The 26,322-nt window shown below is 44.6% G+C and overlaps 1 long non-coding RNA gene across 6 annotated transcripts; it reads left to right on the forward strand.

Moving 5' to 3' along the window:
• The first annotated feature begins 34 nt into the window (after window positions 1-34).
• LOC124248939 (uncharacterized) lies at window positions 35-25,933 on the forward strand. Of its 6 annotated transcripts, none has more exons than XR_006891194.1 (5): window positions 2,710-2,992; window positions 10,802-11,066; window positions 16,396-16,521; window positions 23,439-23,855; window positions 25,619-25,933. It is a non-coding gene; the product is annotated as an uncharacterized LOC124248939 (long non-coding RNA). The 6 variants fall into 6 exon arrangements; XR_006891191.1 differs by lacking the exon at window positions 25,619-25,933 and adding an exon at window positions 19,683-22,777 and having other exon boundaries at window positions 23,439-25,324; XR_006891193.1 differs by lacking the exon at window positions 25,619-25,933 and adding an exon at window positions 19,686-22,777 and having other exon boundaries at window positions 23,439-25,324.
• The last annotated feature ends 389 nt before the right edge of the window (window positions 25,934-26,322 follow it).

The following is a 26,322-nucleotide window of genomic DNA, read 5'->3' on the forward strand; positions in this document are numbered from 1 at the left end:
TCTTTGGTGAGGTGTCTGTTCAGATCTTTTGCCTATTTTTAAGTTGGGTCGTTAGTTTTCCTATTGTTGAATTTTAAGATTTTGTATATTTTAGATAACAGTCCTTTATCAAATATTTTTTGATACTTGGTCTTTTCCAAATATTTTCTCCGAGTTTTCCTACCATTTTTGAGTTGTCATTTTCTTGATTCATCACTCACTTGATTTCTGTAAACATTTGACTATTATCCAGAGTTCTGACAAAGTTGATTCTGATGGTTTTTGCTTAACTTATCATGTTTTGTGGGGAGATGAATCTTTGGAGCTACCTACTCATTTTCACTGGCATCACCTCTGTTGTATTTTTATTTAAACTGCTTCTTGGATGATGTTCACGTGGTGAATAACAGTCACAATGGAGCACAAAGGGATGCTGAGAGGGAGGTCTCGAGATCCAGGGCAGGATTCTGTCCGGTATGAACCTGCTGCCTCCAAGACAACAGAAAGGGACAAGTCCATTCTGCAAGAGCCAGGACAGACGTTCAGGAAATTCTTATCTAGCTCCTGGCTCACAGTGGCCTCCTGGCCATTTTCTCTGTCTCCTGAGACTGGACAACAGAGAAGTCTCAGAAGGCTGATATAGGGAGGGTGAAGAGAAATGGGAGAGATGGTGGTGAAGAAGATTAAAATAAAATCTCTTGCCAACCCAGAAAATCTCTTCACAAACGTGGGAAAGAAAATAGTTTTATCATTGAATAAGTGTTAAACCAGACTGTGAAACACGTCACAGGCAATCTGCTAATGAGATTGCAAAGACAGAAAGAAATTCCACTTTTATATAGTCAAGCAGATACAACCCATTAGAAACAAGTTCTCAAGATTAAAGGTAATTTGTCCTCTTATAAGAGGATTTGACAACATGGTTTGCTGTAGATTTTTTTCACAGTTCATCCTAAATTTACCTGGTAATTGGGGTAGCCACCTCTTCTAGTTAATTGCCTTTATTTGAAAGAAAAAGAAAACATCTCCTATCTCTGAGGGAAGCAGGTGGTTATGGTTTGGAAGTAGGCACCTAAGCTAAACTCTCACAGTGACAGGGCACTATCTCCCTTAACGTTTACATTTAAAAGAGATGGCTCCCAAGCCTTTAAGAAAAATATTCCTAGGTTATAAAGCAGGCAGATACTTTTCAGCCTTTAAAAAGATTTACATACATATCAAAGGGGTACATTTACAAATGGGTTTCTCAAGGAAATACTGCGAGAAAAGGGAGGGAGGAAACGGTCTATTTCCGTTTTGGAAACAGTGAAAACTAAATTTAATTTTCATTTACCATTACAATGTAAATGCTCTTCCTATGAACTGAAATAGGTCTGCTTTGCAAATCCCCAATTGGCGTGTTTCCAACCGAAGGTGAAAACCAGTAGAGGGAACCTCAACTAAAATTGAAGTCAGGATGGCCTGTAGAGGGAGCTCTCACACCCGACCACTCCTTGTCAATTACCCCAACAGGAAAGACTCCCTCGCATCTCCAACTAGAAGGGTTCTCTGCTTTACAGGAGGAAGGAACATTTTCTACTCGTTGCGCAACAAGCTCAGCCACTGGAAACTGCAGCAGCTCCGCCAATGAGGAGCCACTGCCGCCCTGAACTCTCACTCTCCTCCGATGATCTTCCACTTAGGACAACCCCTCTGAACTTCCCTTTTTCTCTACAAAGGCAAGCTGGGGCCCCACTTTTGTTCCCTGGATTTGCCTATGGTCCGTCATAACTTGCATTTCCTGAGTTGCAATTCCTCTGGCTATGCCCGAATAAACTGAGGGAGTTGGTGTTAAGATGGCAGCATAGGCGGACTCTGAACTCACCTCCTCCCGCGGACACAACCAATTTACAACTTCTCTTGGAACAATTACCCCCGAGAGAGAACCCAATAAACTAATTTTGCTGTTAAGATAACTGGCAATTTTTTAAAAAGTTGACAGTACCGGTGTAACCGTTAACCCGGGTCCTAGATAAAAGGCCGGAGAGCCAGGCTCCAGCCTGAGTGAGCCTTCCATCCTCTAGGAACTGGATGAGAGTTTGTCACTAACTTCGGCCACTTGGACGAGAGGAAGATGACTACACGGCATCCAAAGGAGAGCGCTGGAGTTGAGGATAACTGGCTTAACTGAGACTTCGGGAGACCGCTTTGCCTTCCTAGACTGTTTCTCCCGCAAGTAAAATGGCGATGACCACAGGGGTGCGCGGGCAGCAGGAAGCCAAACTTAGATGGCGCTCACGGATGGTGGTGTGTATGTTGCTGAGCCTAAGCCCAGGAAATTTAGCTCCGTCGGGGAAGGAAATAGAAAAGCTAAAAGGCAAGCCTGGCACGCCAACCGGAAAGGCCTTCGCCGCTTGGACCCGGCGCGCAGAGGGGCGGGACCTGGAAGCCACCCGCGGAAGCAGTTGCAGGGGCTTCTGGGGAATGTAGTTCTTCCGGCGAATGGGCAGGGGAGACAGAGACTTCGCTCCGGAACCACATCTTGTTTTATGCATAGGTGTTTTATGAAAAGAGAGGGTAGCCGTCATTGAAATAGCCATTGCGTTGGTAAATTAACCGCGCGGCCAGGAAGTGGCTCTCAGGGCGACCACTGGAAGGCGGGGTCTGCGGGGATTGTGGGAACTGTAGTTCTGGCGTCGTTGAGCGGCGGAGGGCTGGACTGCCCTGTACCGCTGCTGCTGGTGAGCGAGGCCTGCACCGCTGCTTCCCCCAGCGGGAAGGAGGGTGTGGAAAGGCGTGGTCTAGGGCTGGGGCCCGGGGTGCGGTGCAGCTGGTGGGGGAGTGCGGCGGCTCAGGCCGGGGGTTCGGAAGGCTTCATTTCTGGAGGAGGGGGCGCGGCTGGAGGCGTGCACTCGGGGCGGGTACATGGGGTGAGACTCAGCCAGCATGGATGCCTGAGGTGATGGGCGCTGCGCGGACCTTCCTTTCTCGGCTGGGGCGAGTGACCTGGAACTCTAATTTCTTTTTTGAGGAGGTGGGTATATTCTGGGCCAAACAGTTTCCGAATAGGGGGGCCGCTCCAGCGTGCATCCCTGGGGTTTCTTTGGGCTGTGGGGCTGGGTTCAGCCAGGGCCAGATAGACAAACATCCCCTGTGGTGGGGGTGGGGGCGCGGCTCGGGCCATATATCCCCGGGTGTTTTTAGCAAGTGAGCACTTGCTTGGGTCCTGCATCTCCGAATGGTGGTGGGAACGCAGGGCTGATCGTAAATGTCATTTTGTTTTGGTGGGGCTGGACTGGGGCGGCCTGGCGGGGAGAGCATCTCGGGTCCTGCCGTGCCTTGGTTTGTTGGGGGTGGGTGGAGGTGAGCTAGACGTGGGCAAAATATCTCCAGGGGGTCGTGAGGAGTATCTTGGGTCTGGAGTCCCAGGAGTTTTTAGGGGGTGGGGGAGATTTTGGCCTGGGACTGACATGCTCCAGTGGCGTGGACTGCACCGTCAGAGCCTGAGTCTAGGCAGTTTTTTGAGTGGGGGCGGGTCTGCTTCTCTGGGACATTTTTCTCAGGGTTTGTCGTGGTGCAGGGGTGCACTCTGTGGCAAAGATCCCAGATTTGGTTGAAATGGGCGTGACTAGATTGGCTGATTCCCCCTTTTCTTGTCTGCTTTTCCCTTATGTGTTGGGCTCAAACCTCTGGTTTGGGACTTAGAGGGGTTAGGTAGGGGGGTGTCTCTGAGAACACTAGGGCGACTATTCAAATTACTTCTGGCATCTGATGGGGCCCAAATATCAGGACTTTAATTTAATTATTATTATTTTTATGTTTTGCTGAGGAAGATTAGCCTTGAGCCAATATCTGTTGCCAATCTTCCTCTTTTTTTGTTCGAGGAAGATTAGTCCTGAGCTAACATCTGTGCCAGTCTTCCTCTATTTTATATGTGGGTTGCCTCCAGAGCATGGCCAGCAAGTGGTGTAGGTCCGTGGCTGGGATCTGAACCCTCATACCTGGGCTGCCAAAGCAGAGCACACCGAACTTAACCAGCAGGCCCCAGGGCTGGACCCCTGGAAATGTTTGTTAAATGTAATTTTCCAATTGTTTCTGACTAGTATTTAAAAATAGAATTGTTTGTATATTAACCCCTCATATCCTGCCACCTTGCTAAATTTAAATTTACTTATTAGTTCTAGTTCTTATTTTGATTTTTTGGATTGTAGAACGCAATTATGTCCATGCAAATAAAGACAAATTTATTTCTCATAGATAATCAGTTTTGTTAATTTCCTATGTATCTTCCCAGTATTTTTTTTTTATGAAAAGACAGTCAAAGATTAAACACACACATATTTATGCACCCCCCCCCCCCCCCCCCCGCTTTCCTAAAATTGCCTTTGGTTTAAAGTTTTTAATTAATACATAGTAAAATTTATCTCCCTCTTCCTTAATGGCTTCTGGATTTTATGTTTTTTCTTTTTAAAGTAGGTCTGCCCTTCCCTAGCTTCCTATGTATATTCTCCTGTGTGTTTCTAAATGTTGATATTTTAGATTCTAATGTTTAGCTCTTTCTCTGCTTGGAATTTATTTTTATGTAAGGTGTGAGCTAGGAATCTGACTGCCAATTGGATAGCAGCTTGCCGCAACCCTTTGTGATGAGGCCATGCTTTCCTGACTGTTGAAATGCTGTATTTACCATTGTCTGTACCTACACTCTCTCTTCTGTTCCATTTACTGTCTACTGCTGCACTAACACCACAGTTTTATTTTCTTTGCTGTTATGTATTTTCTTTTTTATTATAAAATAAAACTCAGGAAATAAACCACACAAAAGAGATGTATAATGTAGAGTTAGTGTAAGGTGAACACTTAGGTCGGGAAACAGAACTGTGCTGGTCTCCCCCAGATGTCCCTCCATTTGTTCCATCCCAATCACCACTTTTTTTTCTTCTTTTCCAAAAGTAACCTTTCCCTTGAGTTTCTTTAAGGTCAATCAGCCAAGTATGCATCCCCAAACACTATAGTTTAGCTTTAAAAAAAAAAAAGCCTAATGATTTTTTAAAAAGTCTCTTTTAATCTACAGGTTTTTCCTTCCTCCTTTTCCTTACGGTTTGTCTGTTGAAGAACCCAGGCCATTTGACATGTAGAGCTTCCTGCAGGCTGGGTTTTGCTGATTACATCCTCTTAGTGAAGATTAAAGCCTTCTTTTGTATTTCCCCTAAATTGGCAGTTTGGCGTAGAGCTTCATCAGACTCAGGTTCCATCGCTTTGAAAGGATTCTAAGTGATGTTGTGTTCTTTTATCAGGATGCAAAGAATGTCTGATTTTTGCTCTTTTTTGATGTTAGCTCTTCTTAATACTTAATGCCTAGATCTGTTAATTCTCTGGGGAGTGTAAAATGGTGATATGCTAATTCGGTCGTTTTGCTGTATTAGCTGGAATAATATTATAAAGAGACACTTCACCTCATCTGCTGTTTGATTACCCAGTGGCACAGTCATATAGGGAAGGAGCTTAAATGCTTGAAGCTTTTATTTATCTAGATTTCAGAATACTAATGGATTGGTTACTTGTCATTAGAAGTTGACCTTTAAAAAGAATTTATTACGAACTCATGAATTTAAACACGTCTGATGGGTTTCAATCTATTGCAAATCTTGTTCTTATTAAAACTAACATTGTCCAATCTGTGGCCCCTGGGAGCCTTATCTAGCTAGCTCCTAAGTCATTTTGATAGGAATCTAAGGCATCTTTGTAAACATCTTGGCCTTCTGCTATGTCAAGATATTCTAGGCTCATCTTGTACATTTCCTGCACCAGATTTGGCATCAGCCATTTTTCCTGCAAGTGTGTGTTTCTTAAATGGTCATTCAGGACCACAATCTGGGCAATACAGACAGTCCCTGCAACTGAATTGATCATTGTTCCTAGACTTTTGCAGTGGACATGGCTAAGAAATCCCTCGTGACTTCATACTGATATTTCCAATCCAATTTTAGGATTACTGGGTTTTTACCTCACCTTTTCAGTATCACGTCAATATCTGCTTTCTTCTACTTCAAAACCCCTGTTTCTCTAGTTCACAGGGGTTGATAGAATGGGAATGTCCCGTAAGTACTCATTTGTTTTAGAAGGAGACTTGCTTCAGGTAGCTTTGCTAATCTCTGTTGTTTCTGCGTGTTTTATTCCTGTGGCTGCCTCTGTACTGGGTCACCGCAGCTCATTGTGTACCTCTGCTGAAAGCCAGAACTTCTGTCAAGCAACCCTCCCTCCACGATTCTAGCTCCTGAGTCTGGTAACTGCTCCCCCCACCTTTAGACCTGGGGTTGGTAAAGACCCTCTGGTCTTGTGAGTGTCCATGCTGCCACAGCATCCTTTTGTTTTCCCTGACGCGCCCCACACCTTTTCAAAGAGTACTTTACTAAACTCTCCTCAGTTACCGAGTTTGAATTGCCATCTTTAACCTACCAATACAGGGACGATGCACTTTAAAACGCCTTTGTTACTGGCAGTGGGACAAATAAGTAATGTAAGAGCTGGAGAGGTCTGGAGAGAAAATTCTGACCAAGAATTTAGAGGTAGTTGGAATGTTCTTGTGTTATATCACGTGGTTAGCTGGAAATGAGATCCCTTTAGCCTGACTTTTCTGTAATGCCATAGAAGCCTAAAGAAGATTATGTATTTCAAATACTTGTATTTTTGTGAGGGAATAGATTTGTCACAATGGACTTGGCAAACGAAAAGAGAAAGTGAAATTCATCTGGATGTACTGTATAAATTATATCATTTGCCATCTCTGGGACACCTCTTACAATCAGATGGCACTAATGGAAAATCTTATCCCTGAGGTGTTGTTGAGACATAGAATTTTATGATGCAGGTTGGACTTACAATATTTATTTTCTACAGATTTCATATTATACTATTTTTATGGCCATAGATAGCTTTTCATCTCTGAAGTCGCTTATAATGTAGTGAGAGAGATAATTATTTACCTTTGGAATGAAAATGAGACAGTTAAATTCATTTCTCTGGGAAATAGCAATAAGCAGTTGATTTTTTACACTTATTGTATATTTTGTAAATATTTAAGTCTTTTTGGATCCAGTTTTTCCCCAACATTTTCGTGTGACGTTTTTCATGCAAACGGAAAAGCTTAAAGGTTTGCTGCGCTAAATGTCTGCATACCCACCTAAATGAATGCATAGATGTGATGAAGCAAATAGGGCAAAATGTTAACACCTGGCTCATATTTCAACAAGAAGGTTTTCTCAGGTAAAAGTATTCTGAATTATCAGTTTACTAAAAGAAGACTAAAGTTCCCCCCCGCCCATTGTAGGGTTTCTGGTGGTAAACTGTCCTTTCATTCTTTTTTTTTTTCTCCCTCCTTTGAGGAAGATTAGCCCTGAGCTAACATCCACCGCCAATCCTCCTGTTTTTGCTGAGGAAGATTGGCCCTGAGCTAACATCTGTGCCCATCGTCCTCCATTTTGTATGTGGGATGCAACCTGGCATCTGAACCGGGGAACCCCAGGCCACCAAAGTGGAGTGCGAACTTAACTGCTGCGCCACCGGGTGGGCCCCTGTCTTTTCATTCTTGGGGTAAAGTCTGCTTGGTCGTGATATATTATTACTTCTTTAAGGTACAGCTGGATTCTGTTTGCACGTGTTTTATTTAGGATTTTTGTATCTGTTTTTTATAAGTGGAATTGACCTCTAGTTTTCTGTTTCTGTTGTGTTCTTGCTTGCTTTTGGTGTCCTTGATGAATGAGTTAGGAAGCTTTTTTTTTTTTTTAATGTGTTTGGGCACTTAATATTTATTACAGGAATGACCTGTTCCTCAAAGTTTTACAAAAAGTGACCAATAAAATTGCCTGAGGCTGCTGCCTTTGGAAGAGATCTTTGACTGTCTTTTCATTTTCTTTTTTGGTTAATAATTTGTTCAGCTTTTTCCTTTAGCTTCATTTTGGGCAGTTTATATTCACCCAGGAAATTACCCATTTCTCTTGGTACCCCTCCCCCCCGCCCCCCGCCATTTGATCTTTGATCAGACTGACCCCTCTGCCTGGAGTGTGCTTCTTGGCCGGATGGGCAGACTTCATCTCATGCTCTAAAGAGCAGCATCCTTTTCATTTCTCTGGATCTTCCCTGATAGAGTCCTCTTCCTTCTGTGCTGAGTTAGGATTTTCCTGGTCAGTATCCTTGCTTGTTCTCTGATAGTATGGTAAGTGTAGAGACGGTGTCTTTTATTTTTGTGTCCTGGGCACAGCCACAGATCCTAGCACACTTATGTCCTAATCCATAATGAGGACTGGGCCTGGGTGAGAATTGGTTTATGGGCTTGGGACTTTGTAGTAGAGTGTCATTGTTTATCAGACATCCTCCACTCCCCCCGCCCTGCCTGTATGGCCTCTCCTATTGAACTCAAGAGTGACCATGTGACATGGTTTGCTTATGTGCTATGGTCAGAAGTGTCACTTTGTTTTTTGTTTTGTTTTTGAGGAAGATTAGCCCTGAGCTAACATCTGCTGCCAATCCTCCTCTTTTTGCTGAGGAAGACTGGCCCTGAGCTAACATCCGTGCCCATCTTCCTCTACTTTATATGTGGGATGCCTGCCACAGCACGGCTTGCCAGGTGGTGCCATGTCCACACCCAGAATCCGAACCAGTGAACCCTGGGCCACTGAAGCGGAACGTGCGAACTTAACTGCTGCACCACTGGGCTGGCCCCAGAAGTGTCACTTTGGGTAGAGTTTTTAAGAGGCTGAGTATGGCGCTCCGTCTTTCATTTCCCTCTGCCGCTCCTGCTAGCCATGTTCTGAACAGAGGCTGCACCGTTAGCCTTGGTCCTGAGTGAAGATGACTTTGAGCACAATTACAGTTGACACATGATGGACGTGGAGCTGGAGTGAGAAATAAACTTTCATTACTTTTAAGTCGCTGAGATTTTGTGGGGGAGTACTTGTCACTACAGAATAACTGGGCCCGTCCTGATTGATACAGACCCCTTTCTCCACTTCACTCTGAGGCTCCTGTCTTCTTCAGGGTGAACTTTGAACCCTGTGGACATCTGCTTACTCTTTGCCTTTTCATTTAGGCATTTGTTCACTGGGCACTATTTTAGGCAATGGGGAATAAAAAGGGCTTTGGAGTGAGAATTTTGGGTTCTAGACTTGGCTCTGTCACTTGGTAGCTGTGTGATCTTTTTTTTTTAAGATTTTATTTTTTTCCTTTTCTCCCCAAAGCCCCCCGGTACATAGTTGTATATTCTTCATTGTGGGTTCTTCTAGTTGTGGTATGTGGGATGCATCCTCATTGTGGTTTGATGAGCAGTGCCATGTCCGCGCCCAGGATTCGAACCAACGAAACACTGGGCCGCCTGCAGTGGAGCGCGCGAACTTAACCACTCGACCACAGGGCCAGCCCCGGTAGCTGTGTGATCTTAAGGACAGATAAACCGAGCTCTTAGTCCTTGGTTTCCTCTTCTGTGAGATGGAAAGAATAGCAGTGTCTTCCTCTTGGCTCTGTTGTGAAGATTTCGTGGAACTCTGCACTTAGTACAGTGCCTGTTTTATGAATGTTGGCTACACATACTAGTATTAGTGGAAGGGAGAGGGCTGTATTTTCCAGCTTAGGTTAAGTTGCACGGCAGTAGCACGGCCCCCAATCTCAGTGGCTCACACGGGAATCTAACCTTCAGCCCAGTCTTAGTCCTCCTCCATGTGGGTCAGCTTTAACTCTGCACCGTGACATTTTACAGTAGAACCAAGACCCCTTTTGGGAACATGCTGCTTTGAGAACATGGCAGATGGTGGAATCAGGCAAGGCTTAGAAGTGACTTTCACTCACATTTCATTGTCCAAGGCAAGTCTCAAGGTCAAACCTGATGTCAGGGACAGGGAAGTACAATCTTATTACAGAGAAACCAGTAATTGGGAAAAGTAATAAAGTCTACCACAAAGGCTTATTTTAGTCTAGTCACTAGGATTAGCAAAACGACTGAGGAGTATTTCTTCTTACAAGAAGCTTACATTCTGGTAGAGATAGTCATATGAATAGAAAAATTGTGATGTGTTGTGATTACGGTGAGGTGCCCAGGTTGCACAGGAGAGAGGGTGGCCATGTCTGCCTTTGGTGTTGGGATGAATCACAAGCGCATCTTAAGGGAGCCCTAGCCAGCCTCAGAAGGGAACTTATGAAATAGTAGGTCTGCAGCCATTTGGGCTGAGATGCTGGACAGGGTGTCTGAGTTGCTTCTGCTTTGTGATCACGTGAGTGGAGGACTTTAGCCAGGGCCCATCGGGAGACACAGTGCGTATCTCTGATAAAGCATGTGGTGCACACACACAACAGGAAGGTGAGAGGTTGTTTTACAGAGTCATTGTGAGACCTGGAGCTCTACCTAACCTGAGAAGGATTCAGGTTAGGCCTCCCAAACTCCTCAGAGCACAGGGACATAGCGGGGCGAACACAGCTGGAACCTTTGGCCGGGCAGTCAGAGCTGAGGTCTGCATGCCCCAATCGGTCTGGAATGAGACCTTCTGAGGCTCTGTCTCCAAAGACATTTTGCTGTGTCTTCTCTCTGACTCAGGCTTCAAGTAGCAGAGACTGATATAGGACATGGAGTTTGAATCTGAGGAGGGAATAGTAAATTTTGACAGATAAGGGAGAGTGGCGGGGGACAGACTTGAGGGAAAGGAGTGAGGTAAAAAAATCCAAGGAACCCGCATAGACTGAGACTCCACATTCGTTGGATGAGGACGGTGGGAGAGGACAGGATCCCTGCTGAGCAGGCAGAGGCTGAGGGCCTGCCATAACGGTCCTAGCTACGTCAAATTGTTTCTCCATTCCACAGGTCCTGACTTCTTGGAAACAGGATGGGCGTTTACAAGTCAGGTTCGGAAAAGTCACCCCAGGCAGCAGAAATCCATCTTGAGATGAAATACCTTCTACCTGGCCCTCTGGCAGAATTTCAAGGCAAACGCTGGGCTGGCTCTGGGGCCATGACATTGCCTGATCTTCTGCCTGGGGAGAGCAGGACCGGGAGGAGATTTTGCCTTTGGAGAACAGGGAAGATATGGAAAGCATGAAGAAATTGACTCAGAATCCTAAGGCCAAAGGTGAGAGTTGCTGAGGATCTGGAGGGGTGGAGAGGGGAGCAGGGCTCCAGGTTCCGCTGAGAGTGCTTTAGGACCACAGCTTGGTAAAGGGGCTGCCTCCTCCACGGCAAGGCTTAGGGGAGCTCCTCTGGGCGCAGAATGGGGGGTCTGGGTCTCCCAGCTGTGTTTTCTTCAACTGCGTTTGCCTCCTAACGATACTGACTGGCTGCAAGAAAAGGAGGGAAAGCCCCCAATACTGGTGAGTTGGGGTTATGCTTTTTTTCCTGAGATGCTGGGTTGTTTCCCCAAGAACAGGCATGTATTCTTTTTCTTGGGAAGGGAAAGGCAATCAGCATTTCGGCAGGTCATGCTTGGGCCAGGTACTGTGTCAATCACTTTATAATCGTTCCTGCATTTGTGCGTTTTATTTTCTTTGTTGAAAAATATACCCAAGATTAATATTAAGAGTCCAGAAAACTTTTAAACATAAGGAATATTTTTGAAAAACTGAGACAATTAAAATTTTTAAATGTACTATTAAATTTCACTTCCCATCCACACTATCTAATGATATTGCTCACTGGGCTTTTTTTACTTTTTCATTGAAATTTTTGAACATATATCGAAATAGAGAGCATAGCAATAATGGGTCTCAGGTAGCATCATCTAGCTTCAGTAGTCATGTATAACGGCCAATGTTATTTTATTTATACCCCTCACACTTCCCTCATTGTATTTAAACAGATCTCAGACGTCATAAATTTCTCCACAAATTTTTCTTTTTTTATGAAGAAGATTCGCCCTGAGCTAACATCCGTTGCCAATCTTCCCTTTTTTTTGCTTGAGGAAGATTGTCCCTGAGCTAACATCTGTGCCAGTCTCCCTTTATTTGGTATGTGGGATGCCTCCACAGAATGGCTGATGAGTGGAGTAGGTCCGTGCCTGGGATCCACACCCACCAACCTGGGCTGCTGAAGTGGAGCGCACGGAATTGTAACCACTCGGCCATGGGGCCAGCCCCTCTCCATACTTCTTAACAATAGCTATGAGAAGGTAGTGGTGGTGGTAATAGTACTTATTTCAGAAGGAGAAAGTCTGGCTCAAGGGGGTGCGTGATTTGTGTCTGGCCACACTCATCTAGTACATGGAGGAGCCAGGATTTAAGCTCAGTTTTCTCTGACTTGTAAGCTCCTGCATCTTCTAAAGTATTGTATAACCTTCTTGCTGCCACGTAAATCCCCTTCGAAAAATGTGGGAGCATATTTTCCAACCCTCAGGAAGGGGCCTATATTATTTGATGACTGACTCAGAGAGAATGCTCTCTCTAGATACAGTGCTTCACCCCCAATCCAATCCCCCCTCAATCTTCTCTCCTCTACCAGAAATTTGATGTATTCTTTCATTTGAATGGGTTGTGTGAGATTCTGTAAGCCAAACCAATAGATTTATAAATACACTATCCTTATCCTCAAGCCTACAGGTTCTTTGGAAAAATAATGTATAAAAACAAAAGATGATGACAGTAATAGTGATTTTTATTATAATGGTTGAAATGGTTACATAATGGTGCAGTGAAAGTCACTGCAAAGTCCTAGCCTAAAGCTTTGAAACCAATGTCCAGCCACTCACAGTGGACTGACAGTCAAACTCAGAGGACCCGGGAGAAGCACTTCTGGAATGGTGGTGTGAGGAGCTCCACAGACTCTGGCCAGTGAAATAACCCAAATGATAAAAACAAACCTCTGCCCAGGGACCTGCTCTTAGAGCAGAAGGGTCTCTCTTGAGAAGTGGCTTCTGGTCCTGCCGCCAGCTCCTGAGCAGCGGTGCAGAGGTCCTGCCCAGGGGGAGAGGCAGGCTGTAAGAACAGAGACCAGTACAGTGCTGCCTAAGGGGACTGGCTTTATTTGGAACAGAGCATAGGGAAGTCGAAGCCTAAGGGTGCTGTTAAAAACAACAGAGATTTGGTGGCGAGCAGTAAAGAGGAAGCTGGCCAGGTGCATGATGACAACAAGCAAAATGGCAGATCAGCTAGAAGTTTAACAGAGAGAACCAGGGAGAGAGAGAGCTGAGAAGAGCCTTGCTGGGGTCAGAGCAAGTCTCACATACTGGCCTCAAAACTACCCCTGCAAAAGGGCCTGACTTTAATTGGATCAGCCCTTTATAGCGAGGGACATGGTTGAAACTAATAGAGCAACCAGCCAGCGATTCGTGGAGGCTAACAGCTGGGTGTGATACCAATAGAGGCAGACCAGCCAGAAGCTTAACAGGGGCATCAAGGAGAGACACAAAGAGAGCGCAACTAAAAGGACTGTCATTTCTGGAGGGGGAGGGTCAGAGTGACTGTGCATGTCCAAGGCTGCACCGTCTGAGCAGTCACATCTTCAGAGGAAATAGCCTTTATTGAACCAGTCCAGGCAAGTCACAAAACAAATGAACAAGCGACCACAGCAACAGCCTGGGGAGGAGGCAGGGTTGGTATCCAGAGTTACTACAATATTTTACCTAAAATGTCCAATATTCAACAAAGAATTATATAGGTAGATAGACGGAGAGAGAGAGGGAGAGAGAGAAAGAGAAAGAATATATGAATATGAGAATGAGAGAAAGCCTAAATAAATTTTCCTGGTAAGTAAAATGAAAACAACTTTTCAATTCTATGTGTTAGATTACAACCTCATTGGATTAAAAATTCATCCTCCCCGTATTGGTTATGGGTTGTTCATCAGGTTATACACTGTGGACACAAAGTTATAGTCCCAGAGAATGTCAGATGGGCTTCGGAGGAGGAAGCCAAGCAAGCTGCATGCCCTGCTTTCCTTCCAGGAAGCTGATTGAAGTATGCTCTAGTAACCTGTAATATTTTTTCCAGATTTTAGAAAAAATGTTTTCTCCAAAGTCTATAAAATATAAATGTCCTAAGTATTTATAAGATGAAGACACTTTTGTAGGCTAGAGTAAGCCGCGAGGTCGTCTTCTTTTTTTGTGTGTGTGGGGAAAGATTGCCCTGAGCTAACATCTGTTGCCAGTCTTCCTCTTTTTTGTTCCCTCCCCAAAGCCCCAGTGCATGGTAGTATATCCTGGTTGTAAGTTGCTCTAGTCCTTCTATCTGAGCTGCTGCCGCAGCATGGCAACTGACAGATGGGTGGTGTGGTTCTGTGACCAGGAAGTGAACCTGGGCCGCTGAAGCAGTGAACGCCAAACTTTAACCATTAGGCCCTCGGGGATGGCTTTGGGAGATCTTGAAAGTAGTGAGATTTGAGTTGATCCTGAAGGATAAGTGGATTTTTACATAGTAGGAAGAAATAGGAATGATGTATTCAGATAGAAAGCCATCATGCCTAAAACTAAGAGGTGGAGCAAACAGGACATCTGCAGGGAACTGTGAGGACCCAGACCTGGCTGGAGCAGGGAGACCTGATTACAGGAAAGAGAGAGGTAGGTTTTGCTAATTGGGAGAAGCCGAGTGCAGGCAGGCCTTGAATGTCAATCTGAAGCATATGGAGGCCATCTACAGTGTTTGGGCAAAGGGGATCAATGAATGGAAAAAGCTAGGGTGTGGATGAGAGAGAAGAGTCAAGGTCACTTCAAGGTGTCTTTGGCACGGGAACCCGGCAAAATAAGAGCAATGCAGATCATTGAGTCTTTGGGCTGTTGGAGAACAAGGCTCATGTTGTCTAAATGGTCTTTCAAATATGGAATTATTTTCAAGATGAGTTACACTGAACTTACCCTAAAGATTTTGGTTATAATTTTCTCTTTCTTAGGAAAGTAAAATACCCAAGATAAAGGCAGTTGCCCTACCACTGACAGTTAAAATGCACTTGAAGTTGAGGAAGCCCATGCAAATGTGTGATTACACAGGTTCCACTCCTTACGTCATAAGAAGTAACTGTATAGGAATCAGAGAATGAAAATTATAGTCTTTGTACTATTATTAGTTTCAGGAAGGATACTCAGGGCAAAACCTTTTATTCCTCTTGTGTTTAGTTCCATCTGTAATACTGAGTTCTAAGTACTGACATGCTGTGTGTAGCCCTCAGATGTTACCATCATGATCAGGTCCTCAGTCATGAGCATTCAGTGTGGAAACTACTAGTCACCGTGTCTCCAATATTTTCAAGTTAAATACCTACTGAATGTCCTTTTAGAGAAACCAAATCCTGGACACTTAGCTCACAGGGAATTGAAGTATGTGGATCGCATCCTTTCTGCCCCCCATGCACTTTAATCGGTTACCACTGCACTCAAGATTGGGCACGTAGAGCTGAAAAGTGCCCTCATCTCATACCATTGCCTATGGGCAAACATTGTACATCGTAAGCAATCTTCTGGGAAAGAAGCACTTTTAAGTATTAGGAAAGAATGATCTCCCACCCAACCAGGTTTTGCTTGTTTTTAAATTTTGTTGAGGTGTAATATACATATAACAAAGTGCATAGTTAAAAAAAAGTACTCAGTAAACTTTCAGAAAGTGACCACCACCACGTAACAGCCCCTCGGTCAAGATATGGAACACTGCCACTGTGAACCTTCCACGCTTGTAAACCTTCTAGTCATTTCTGCCCCAAGGATAGCTCTGTGCTGACTTCTGACATCATAATTTTTCTAATTTTTTTAAAATTAATGTAACACATAGTTTGCACTCGTTTGTGTTTGGCTTCTTTTGTTCAACATTATGAGTTATCTGTAAATGCCCCTTTTCTTGAAGATTACTGCCATTCCCCTGACAGCTGTTTCGCATAAATGGCATACTGCTCTACGTGATGAGAGAAGCATTAGGAGCTTTATTTTTAAAAGGTTATTAAAATACTAGGCAAAGACAGAGATTTTTACAGATCTCACTTAATAGGCCTGAACTCTTCAAAAATGCTTGTTTCAGATCCCAGCTGTTGGCTCCCACTTTTCTGTGTGGTTGGAGTGTTCTTCTGTTTTCTCCTCTAAACCTTCTCCATCCCCTAAGGCCCAGCACGAGACCCATGTCCATGAAGCTCTTTTTCTTCTGCAGCCCATACTCTGTCTTCCATCACAGAATTCCTCCATAACGGATCCTCAAGGTCACTTTCCGGAGCACTGCTTGTGGTTTTTCCAGATTGATCCACAAATCACTTCTCCAATGAAATCCTAAGTGTCCGACGGCCAGGAATGTGCTTTCTGCATCAGTTATGCTCCTCTTGGATTATAACACAAAGCCATAGTAATGCCCAGAAGAACTTAATATGGTGAACTGTGTGCTCTGAAAAAAATGAGACTGACTTCTTGTGTATCCAGACTCCAGGGCCACTAGATAGATTCCTTGCGCTAGGAAAATTGGTGGTGACTTGCTGTCCATTAATTTATTGCTTGTTTATAGATACCAGTTACATTAAGGAATGTGGCAGTGGTCTTCATGGAGGCAAATGGAAGAGACTGAGCTCTGAGCAGAGGAACCTATACAAAGAAGTGATGCTGGAGAATTACCGGAATTTGCTCTTGTTGGGTGAGGCTGTGTACCTTCCTTCATTAATTCAGTAGAGATTTATTGACCACCTACTATGTGCCAGAAAATGTTCTAGACACTTAGAACACATTAGTAAATGAAATTGTAATCCCTGCCCATGGGGCTTACTTTTGAGTGTATGGAGACAGACAACAAACAAAAAGCTTCATATCCAGGGATATTATAATATGGTATGTTAGAAGGTGATAAGTGCTCCATAGTTTAAAGTAATTATAAAATAGAGCAGGTTAAAAGAGAATCGAATGTGAGAGGGTGGCTAGCTGAATTTTAAAATTGGGGATTTGAAGTCAATGAGGAGGTAACGTTTGACCAAAGACATAATGTGGTGAGGGAGTTAGAACTCTGGCTATGTAGGGTAAGAGCATTTCGGGTGGAGGGAACCATTGGTGCTAAGACTTTAAGGAAAGGATGTGCCTGCCTAGCATAAAGAACTGCAAGAAAGCCAGTGAGACTGGAGGCACAGTTTGCGAGGAGGAGAATGGTAAGAGAAGCCTTCTGTGACAGAAGTTAAAATTAAATGTCCAATTTTGTATGGCTTTTGGGTTTCATAAACCATATTCTTTTCTTTTTCCTTTGTTTAGAAGCTTACACTGATTCCTTAAATCTAGGTTGATAAATATTTTCGATTGAGACATTACTCTGGATGCGAGGTTGGCCAACTTTTTCTGTAAAGGACTAGATAGTAACTATTTTAGGTTTTTGGGCAATATCATCTCTGTAAACACTCTCAACTCTGCCCTTGTAGTGCTAAATAGCCATCGACACTACGTAAAAAAATGAGCGAGGCTGTGTTCCAATAAAACTTTATTTGTGTATACTGAATTTTGAATTTCACATAATTTTTATGTATCGTGAAACTTTATTATTCCTTTGACTTTTTTCCAACCATTGAAAAATTTAAAAACCATTCTTAGTTTGTAGGCTATACCGAAACAGGCAGAGGCCTGGATTTAGCTTGTGGGCTGTAGTTTCCCCACCCCTTGTTCCAGATCACTGCCATTCAATAGAAATAAAATGGGAGACATGTGGGTAAATTTAAATTTCCTAGTAACCACATTAAAAAAGTAGACGTAATGGGTGAAATTAGTTTTAATAATGTACTTTATTTAACCTAACATCAAAATATCGTTTAACATGTAATCAATATAAAAGTTAATTTGATATTTTACTCTTTTTTTTGTATTCTCTTCAAAATTTATGTGTTTTACAGCTAGAGCACATTTCAGTTCAGACTGGCCACGTTGCGAGTGCTCAGTCAGCGTGGCTAGTGGCTCCCATGTCAGATAGTGCAGTTCTAGCCATTCCTGTATTTCTAGAGAAAGCCTGTAGAAAAGAACCACAGTTTTAGAGACACAAACCAGCTTCAGGCAGGAGTCTCCTTAAACGGCATGGCTGTTTCCCTGATGGGAATCAGTCAGGGAAACTTTGTTCTATTTTCGTCGTCTTTGATGTGTTTTGATTTGGTTCCATCCGGTTTGAGCTCCGTGTAATTAAGTGTGGCTTCATCCATTTCAGTCTGGTTATATGTGTTTTGGTTTTTGGCCTTAGCTAGCCATTCTAACTCGATTTTGTGTTCATTTTTCTCTGGTCATATTAGTCCCTTTTTCTATGTTAATACATTTAATGGTTTCAGAGGAAAATGTTAAAATGCCCTGGTTTGGATTAGTCTTGATGTTGAAAGCCTGGATCCCAATTGCACTTCTTGACATTGTTTCCTCTGTCTTTCTCAACACCACAATATTCTGCAGTCCTCCAGCCTCTTATGTCTCTCTTTTGGGCTTTTCTCTTCTTTCTCTTTTCTTTGGACTAGGGATCCACAGGACTGGTGTCACATATGCTTTTTTTCTGTGTCTATATTTACACCCTTAAACAATTTTGTGAACTTCAACAATTTTCCCTGTCCCATATTACAATGAACTTATTTTCTCTGTCACTGTCTCACCTGTGCTTTGTCCTCTTATTTCTATTTGGTTACAAGACAGCACAAGTTTATTCTCAAACTTATCAAAAATTGAGACCTTACCATTTTTCCTCCTAAACCAATCTCTTTCTCTAATTCTTCACATATTCCTACTGTGATGTCTCTTCTTCAAGGATACTGTTGGAAATAAATGGGCCAATTTCTCCTGAAATAATCTTTAAAGCTTTCACAGGGGAGATATTTCAGTGAGCCTAGGCTAGGTAACACTGTGATAACAAACAACCCCAAACTTTGGTGGCTTATAATAGCAAATGTTCATCTCTTACTTATATTACCTATTGCCTACAGTTCAGGCGTGGTTCAGCTCTATTGGTTCTGGAATCCAGGCAAAAAGAACAGCAAAAGACCTCTATCTGGGTCATGGGGTTCTTAAGGAAAGAGGGCAAAAGAGCAATGATAGAACCACATTGTGCCTCTTAAAGCTTGTTTGAAAGAGGCACTAACTTTTCACTAACCTTCGTTGGCCAAAGCAAACCCCACAGCCAAGTCTCATGTCGTTGTGATGGATTGGTTTGGGCACAAGGTGCTAGAATCCTGAAATCATGGACCATGTCTTTCTTGTCCACTGCTGAATCCACACTACTTGGTAGAGAACCTCACACTTAGAAAATTCTAATAAGTATTTGTTTGCAGACGGGCAACGTGAAATTCAGGTTTCTTTCATATATAGTCTGTTCAACCACTGTTTCTTATACTGACTCCTATGTTTGGAAGCCCTTCAGATCGAGTGACTTTTTATGTGTATCAGTCCCTTTTTTGTAATAAGAAAAGTGATGAAGAAGATTTCCACATAGGTCACAGAGACTGTTACCTCCAGTTGTGGACAGTATATGTCAGTGTGAGTGTTGATGGCTTAGACGCTTTAGTAGGAAGAAAAGGCTAAGGATAATTGAAGCTGCTTACAGAGCAGATTGCTTCCTTGAAAGGTTGCTAGTCTGGCTGACCTGTAGAAGATGTTTTTGGCATGGATTTTCTGGATCACTATAGAAAATGGAATGTGTAGAAATGGAATGTAAAGGAATTATTGGCAAGAAACAAATCAGGTTGTACACATATTATCAGTTACACGTGTGGCAGGAAGACACCCTCTGTCCTAAGACAAGGCGGAGCAGCCCACGAGACCCCTTAGCACTTCTCTAACTGGAAACTCTCTCTCCAGCAGAACCAAAGCCAGAAATCTACCCCTGTTCCTGCTGGCATTCTCTTGTCAGCAATTCCTCAGCCAGCATGTGCTTCAGATCTTCCCTGGCTCATGTGTGGAAAATCACTTCCATCCAGAGGATTCTGGCCCGGAGCCTCAGGAGCAGCATTATTCTGCTCAGAGTTGCTGGAGTGAATACACGGAAGGGCAAGAGAGGGAAGGTGGCTCCAAAGCCTTGTGTGCGGGGACAGAGGAGAGAAAGACCTCAAGCTCATTCTCTGGCCCCCCCCCAAGGACCGTCAGCAAGTCCTAGAGAAGTCACCACAGTGGTAGAAATAGAGTCCAGTTCAGCCCAAAGAGTAAACCCTGTGCAACCAGACAAAGAATTGAAGGAATCAGAAATCTTGAGATCTGGAGCAGCCAACTGTAGAGAGCATGAACGAGACTGTAGCCCTAAATCAAACTTCGTTACCGACCAGACGACCCCCTTCAAGGAGAAACCCTGTTTGCAGGGAGCGTGGGTGAGGCTGTAAAGATAAGGCAGCCCTCATCAGACACCACTGGACACAGTTGGTGGAGAAGCCCTATGTGTGCAGTGACTGTGGCCAAGGCTTCAGCCTGATGTCAGTCCTTATTAACCCCCAGGGGACACACTCAGGGGAGAAGCCATATGTGTGCAAGGAGTGTGAGCAAAGCCTTAGTCAGAAGTCCAACCTCAACACATGAGAAAAACAGATTCAGAAAAGTCTTATTTGTGCAAGGAGTGTGGGCGAGGCTTTAGCCAGAAGTCAGACCTTATCAAACACGAGAGGATACACTCAGACTAGAAGCCCTATATTTGCAGGGAGTGTGGGAGAGGCTCTTGTGATCTTGAGATTCTTGTGAGAAGGCGAGTCAGCCTTCTTCACATGCCACAGGGAGAATCCTTCTGTGGGATACTGTGGAACTCTGCCCAGTTAACCTTATCAGGGCCAGCGCCCACGCCGCTCCGGATAACTGCTGCTGATGGCTGCAGAGCTGACTTCCTCACCAGGACTCGTTCTCAGCCACGGGGAACTGCACCTTCCCAAGGGCTGGCTGGCTCCTTGCCAATGAATGAGTGATATGGGTAGACAAAACTCCCCTTGACTCAGTTGGGACAACTCCCAAGGTTCATCCCAGATCCAGAGGTGCCTGTTGGACTGAAGGATCTCTCGTTTGCAAATACATTGCAGGTCAGCTTCTTCCTCTGCCCAGCCCTGCCCTCATTCCCCAATAAACCACTCAATTCTTCATCTCACTGTCTCTCCAGGGAATCCAACCTAAGACATCTTAAGTTGACAGGGAGTGTGGACAAGGCTTTGGCTATAAGTCACCCCTCAACAAACCCCAGAGTACATAGCATAGAAGCTCTGTGTGTGTGTGTGTGTGTGAACGGGCAAGGCCTTAGGAAAAGCACACCTCAGTGTACATCAGAGAACAGGTTTTTTGGGAGGAAGGGAGGGAGACTGTGAGATGCGTTAGTCATGCCTCATCTTGCACCAGAGGACATACTCAGGTGAGTAGACCCGTGGGGCAAGGTGTGTGGGTGGAGCTTTAGCCTGATGGCCCCCTCAACAGATGAAGAGGACAGAGTCTTGCCACCACAAACCACTACCTCATGCACCTCTGAGGGGGTTTCAGAAGTCTTGACCACCCCCATACTCTGTATGAGTGTGAAAATGGCACTAATGACTAAATAGACATGCTTTTCACTTTTTGTAATCAGATGGAATAAAAAAGTAGAAAGCTTTATTTAAGTAATCTAAGAGTGATCAACTTGTTTTATTTTCATACACCAGTTCTTTCCCATGTTTTCTTGTCCTTTGTTCTAGTAAAATCTTTACTGAGCTCAGGCTTTGTATCTTAGTCTCTCATTTGTCTGGAAAGGAATTCACATTCACAACCCAGATTTCCTCCATTAATTCAACTTTTAAGAAAAAATAAGTCTCAAATCAATCTAACAGGTTTGCTGGGCATCGGAGCCTTTGCATGAGGAGGATGATTTAAGTTCTGGAGACAGGCCCGCTGAAGGGAGGGAACTTCCCAGGTCTCCAGGGGCTGGGTTGCCTCTTCTCCTACCTGATCCCTCCCTTTGACTTCTGTGCAAGCTCCCTTCCCTGGGTTTTCTCCTTCCTTCTCATCTCTTTCAGATCTCTGCTGAATCCTCGACCCCATCAAGCATTGCTGTTCCTCAGTGGTCTGTTCACGTCCTCCAGCTCCAGGGACCCTTTAAGCATGCTCCCTCTGCAGCCTTCCAGATTCCAGGGTCAGGTCCTTTAGCCAGGCCCAAACTGTTATCCATCATGAATCATGGCTCTGGGCCCCTTAGCTACTCCCCACGTCAGGTCATAGGTCTAAAGATCCCTGAACACAGCTCCAATGCTGTGCCCCCTCAGCCCGCCAACCCGAGGGTCCAGTCCTGCTAATGACACCTCCCATCATCCCTCTACTAACTGGTCCGAGACAGCCCAGCCGTACTGCGGCCATTGTTTCTGAGCCCAAGGACCTGGCCCTTTAGCCACACCCATACCTAGTCCTGCTCCCTCAGAGCCCAATTTGCCCAGATTTTAGACAGCTCCGCAGGCCCAGGCTCTGACTTCTACGTCCTGGGCCAGTAACTGTTTACTGGAGAGGGTCTGCCTAGGCTCTAGCAAATTGGTTTGCCAATTGGCCAGATTCATGAAATGGACATCAGGCTTTGAAAATCAGAAAAAGTGCGAAGTGGTTTTGACACCCCAGCAGAGGAGGGGGCAGTAGAAGAGGGTCTGAAGGCGTCACTGACTCCAAGGTCTCTACTCACTCCCTCAGCCGTGAAGTCAGCTTTCCAGTGGGTCCTGAGTCAGCTCTGGCGAGGGCAGGTGTGAGCCCCAAGTGTGGGCCCCGCCCTCGCTCCCGTCTCCCCTCGTGCTCCTTCGCCAGAGCTACCCCTGTGACACCAACGCTTTGCTTCTGGTCTGAACTGGAAGCCAGAGAGGGACAGGTGTATGTGGGTAGGCCCTCTACATTCCGGATGACCCCAAGGCCTTGCCCATGCCTGCCATTGGGAGAGAAAATGCAAACAAGAAAACCAGCACCTTCCTTTGGAAAAACGGGTATACCCTATTCATCAGTTTTAGTCTAGAAGTCCTTTTGGAGAATAGCCAAACACTCAGCTGCCCTTTAATTAAAGAGAAATTTGGGCCAGCTTGAAACATGATGTTCTAGAATCCTAAAATGAGAAAAGGTTCTTAGAGTTCCATCCACCGGTGTTGTAAACAGGATGAAAGCATTCCATGTCTGTCTGAGTTGGGGGGCAACAGCTGAGGATTGGAAAATCTCACCAAGCCGGGGACACACAGGCTCAGGTATCGCCCTCAGCTGCTGCTGAGGTGGCCCCCTAGGGAGGGTCCCAGCCTACCTGGCTTACCAGGCTCCACAGAACGCTCGCTGCTGCTGGTCATCCGTTCCCCTTTTCCTGCTCCCCACTTCCTCTGGGAACTAGAAAGCTATTTTTTGGCTGGGAGGAAGAGAGCCTAATTTTATGAATGTTAATACTGCTTACAGTAGTTTTTGTCTGAGCTGCCTCTCTTCTAATTCCCTTGGGTAAAAGCAGCAGGGCCCGCACCTTCTGCTTAGTCTGTAAACACTGCCACCAAAAGAGGTTTACTTGTCTTTTGAGAGGGGGGCCCAACCCGTCAAAATTGTAGCATAAATAAATTGTGCAATATTGGAGGTGTGTCTGACTAATAGAATTGTGAAAACCTTTCCGATCAGATTTTCTGCTGAATGTATTGGCACGGAAATTATCTGGCGGTTGAAGATCTGGAAGAGACAGTGCAGGGAATCTGAGAAAACGTAAGAGAAAGAGATGGTGTGATGGCCAGCACTGAGACTGGGATAAATTTGGGAAGCAGGAAGTGTTGCAATTGCCCGGGCAAAATTTACAGCACAACTATGGCAAGAGTGTGGACTGAAAGAGAAGATGGACTCTGTAGGGTTTGTCTTCAAAGCACTTGGTGGTTGCCTGGATGCAGAAGATAAGGGAGAATTTAAAAGGACTCCCACAAACACAGCTTTCTAACAGTAGAAACATTTGCAAAGGAGAAAAAGTTCTCATCACTCCAAGAATCCAAGCGGAAAGCCAACATCATCCTTTCTGTGTTTACCATAAGAATATTTCCTTCTCTAGAGGTAGGTTGAGCTGGCTATCCTCTTTCCGCATCTGAGTCTTGCATGTGCTGACCCGTGTGGTAGAATATATTTGTGTGTATGTGGGATGGTGCCACTTACCAGCATATTGTCTCAGCTCCAAATTCACCTTTTGTTGCCTATTTGTGAAAATGGACCTGGGCCCTTTAAATATTTGCCCGGTGGTGTGAGATTCATCAGTAGCGAGCTCTGGAGCCACGTGACAGGAGGAAGGGGTCCTCTTTCCTGGTTCAGGTGGCTCTTTCACTAGGCTCCTCAGCCAGCGCAGTTTTCTCCCATGCTAAATGCCTGCAGGACACAGCTTTCTCCACTGATTGGCACCCTATATTTTCTCCAGCTGTCCACCCGGGCACTGGTGGCTTAGTCGGGAGCGCAAACAGTACAAGCCTGTGCCCCAGCCCAGCTCACTGCTCCTGCACCCTCTCTTCAGCCCCACGGGCATACACCCTGGGGCCCCACTGGACTGGCTCTCTGGCAAGCAGATCACCTGGCCTTCATCCCCGGCAGAGGCTCAGAGCCTCCCAGCCTGGTTGCTGCTCCCACACTTTCTCCTTGGCTCTCTGTGCATGCACACCAGGGCCCCAGCAGCCACTCTGAGCTGCCCCAGTCCAGGCCGTGCACAGAAGTACACTAGGTTCTTGCAGCTTCTCAGCCTCCTTTCCAGCAGCGCCTCCAGCAGTGCCTTGACCTCCTCTGCTCACTTGCCCTTCAGTCTCAGCTCGCTTGTCCCCCCAGAGGTTTATTTGCTGCGGCCCTCCAGACACAGGCACTGTGTGGTCCAGGCTTTGTGTCAGCATCAACACCCTGGCCCTCTGTGCCCATCCAGCTCCCTCTGTGCACCTGGCTACCAGCTTTGGTTGCCTGCATTCCAGAGGGTTATTCCTGCTTGCTGGTGATGGTAGACCTGCTCTGGCCCGTGCAAATCCCCCTTACCCTGACTTTTCCACCATCCAGTGGGCTGTAGCAACTTCTCCAGTGAAGGCTGAACCCCAGCCTTGGGGAGGGAACCTTCCTTCCAGCTTTATACTTCCTTAGCACTCTCCCTCAGCTGAGGGTTTCATTCGATATTTACAGTTGCTCCCCTATCATTGCATAATAATTCTTTATGTTAAATTTCCCATTTAAATTACTGTCTGGTTTCTGTCTCCTCATTGGACCCAGATTGACAGAGATGTGAATGTGCATGAGTGCAGTTTTTATTTGAAGGCAAAGAGGTGAATTTTTGACTGCATCTATTCAGTGAACACAGCAATAAGCCAAAGAAACAATGCAAGTCAAAGTTATTATCAGCACCAGCTGGGGCTATGGCCCTGAACCCAGACCCAGAAATATGATGGTCTACATCTGGGAATGGCAAACTACAGATCTGTCCTGCCACCTCTTTTTGTATGGCCTGTGAACTAAGTATAGTTTTTACATTTTAAATGGTTGAAAAGAATGAAAAGAATAATATTTTGTGATACATTTGTGTTCATAAATAAAGTTATATTTGTAACACAGCCACACATTTGTTAGTATTGCCTATAGTTGCTTTCATCCTACTTACAGGGATTGAGTTAAGTAATTGTGATGGAGACCATATGGATCACAAACCCAAAATACTATCTGACCTTGAGCAGAAAAAGTTTGCCAATCCCCAATCTAGACTGAACCTTGAGAACACTTTAGCAAACAAAAGGCCAAATGAACAGCCGATTTAACTCCCAGCTCTGGCATTCATGACCCCCCCCTTTTTTTGTTTTTAGAAATTGACAAGCTGATTCTGAAATTTATGCGGAATTGCAAGGGATTCAGAGCAGCCAAAACAATCTTGAAAAAGAAAAACAAAGTTGGAGGACTCATTTTTTTGTTATTTCAAAACTTAGTACAAAGCAATGGTACTGACTTGAAGATACACATAGAGATCAATGGAATAGAACTGAGAGGTCAGAAATAAAACCATGTCTATGGTCAACTGATTTCCATTGAAGACCATTCAATCGGGGGAAGAATAGTCTTTTCAACAAATGGTGCTGGGACTATTGTATATCTACCTACAAAAGAATAAAGCTTGACCCCTACCTTATGCCATGTACAAAAATTAGCTAAAAATGTATTAAAGATCTAAATGTAAGTACTAAAACTATTAGAAGAAAACATAGGGCCAAATCTTCATGATCTTGGATTTGCCAAAGGATTTTTAGATATGGCAACAAAAGCATGAGCAACAAAAGAAAAAAAAAAGATAAATTAGACTTCATCAAAATTAAAAACTCTTGTGCAGGACACTATCAAGAAAGTGAAAAGACAACCCACAGAATGAGAGGAAATGTTTATAAATCTTATATCTGATAAGGGGCTTGTATCTAGAATACATAAAGAGCTCTTATAACTTAGTAATAAAAGACAAATAACCCAAGGATGATATACAAATGGCCAGTAAGTAAATGAAAAGATGCTCAACATCGTT

This window comes from Equus quagga, chromosome 12 (assembly GCF_021613505.1).
Source record: "Equus quagga isolate Etosha38 chromosome 12, UCLA_HA_Equagga_1.0, whole genome shotgun sequence".
Taxonomy (NCBI): Eukaryota; Metazoa; Chordata; class Mammalia; order Perissodactyla; family Equidae; genus Equus; species Equus quagga.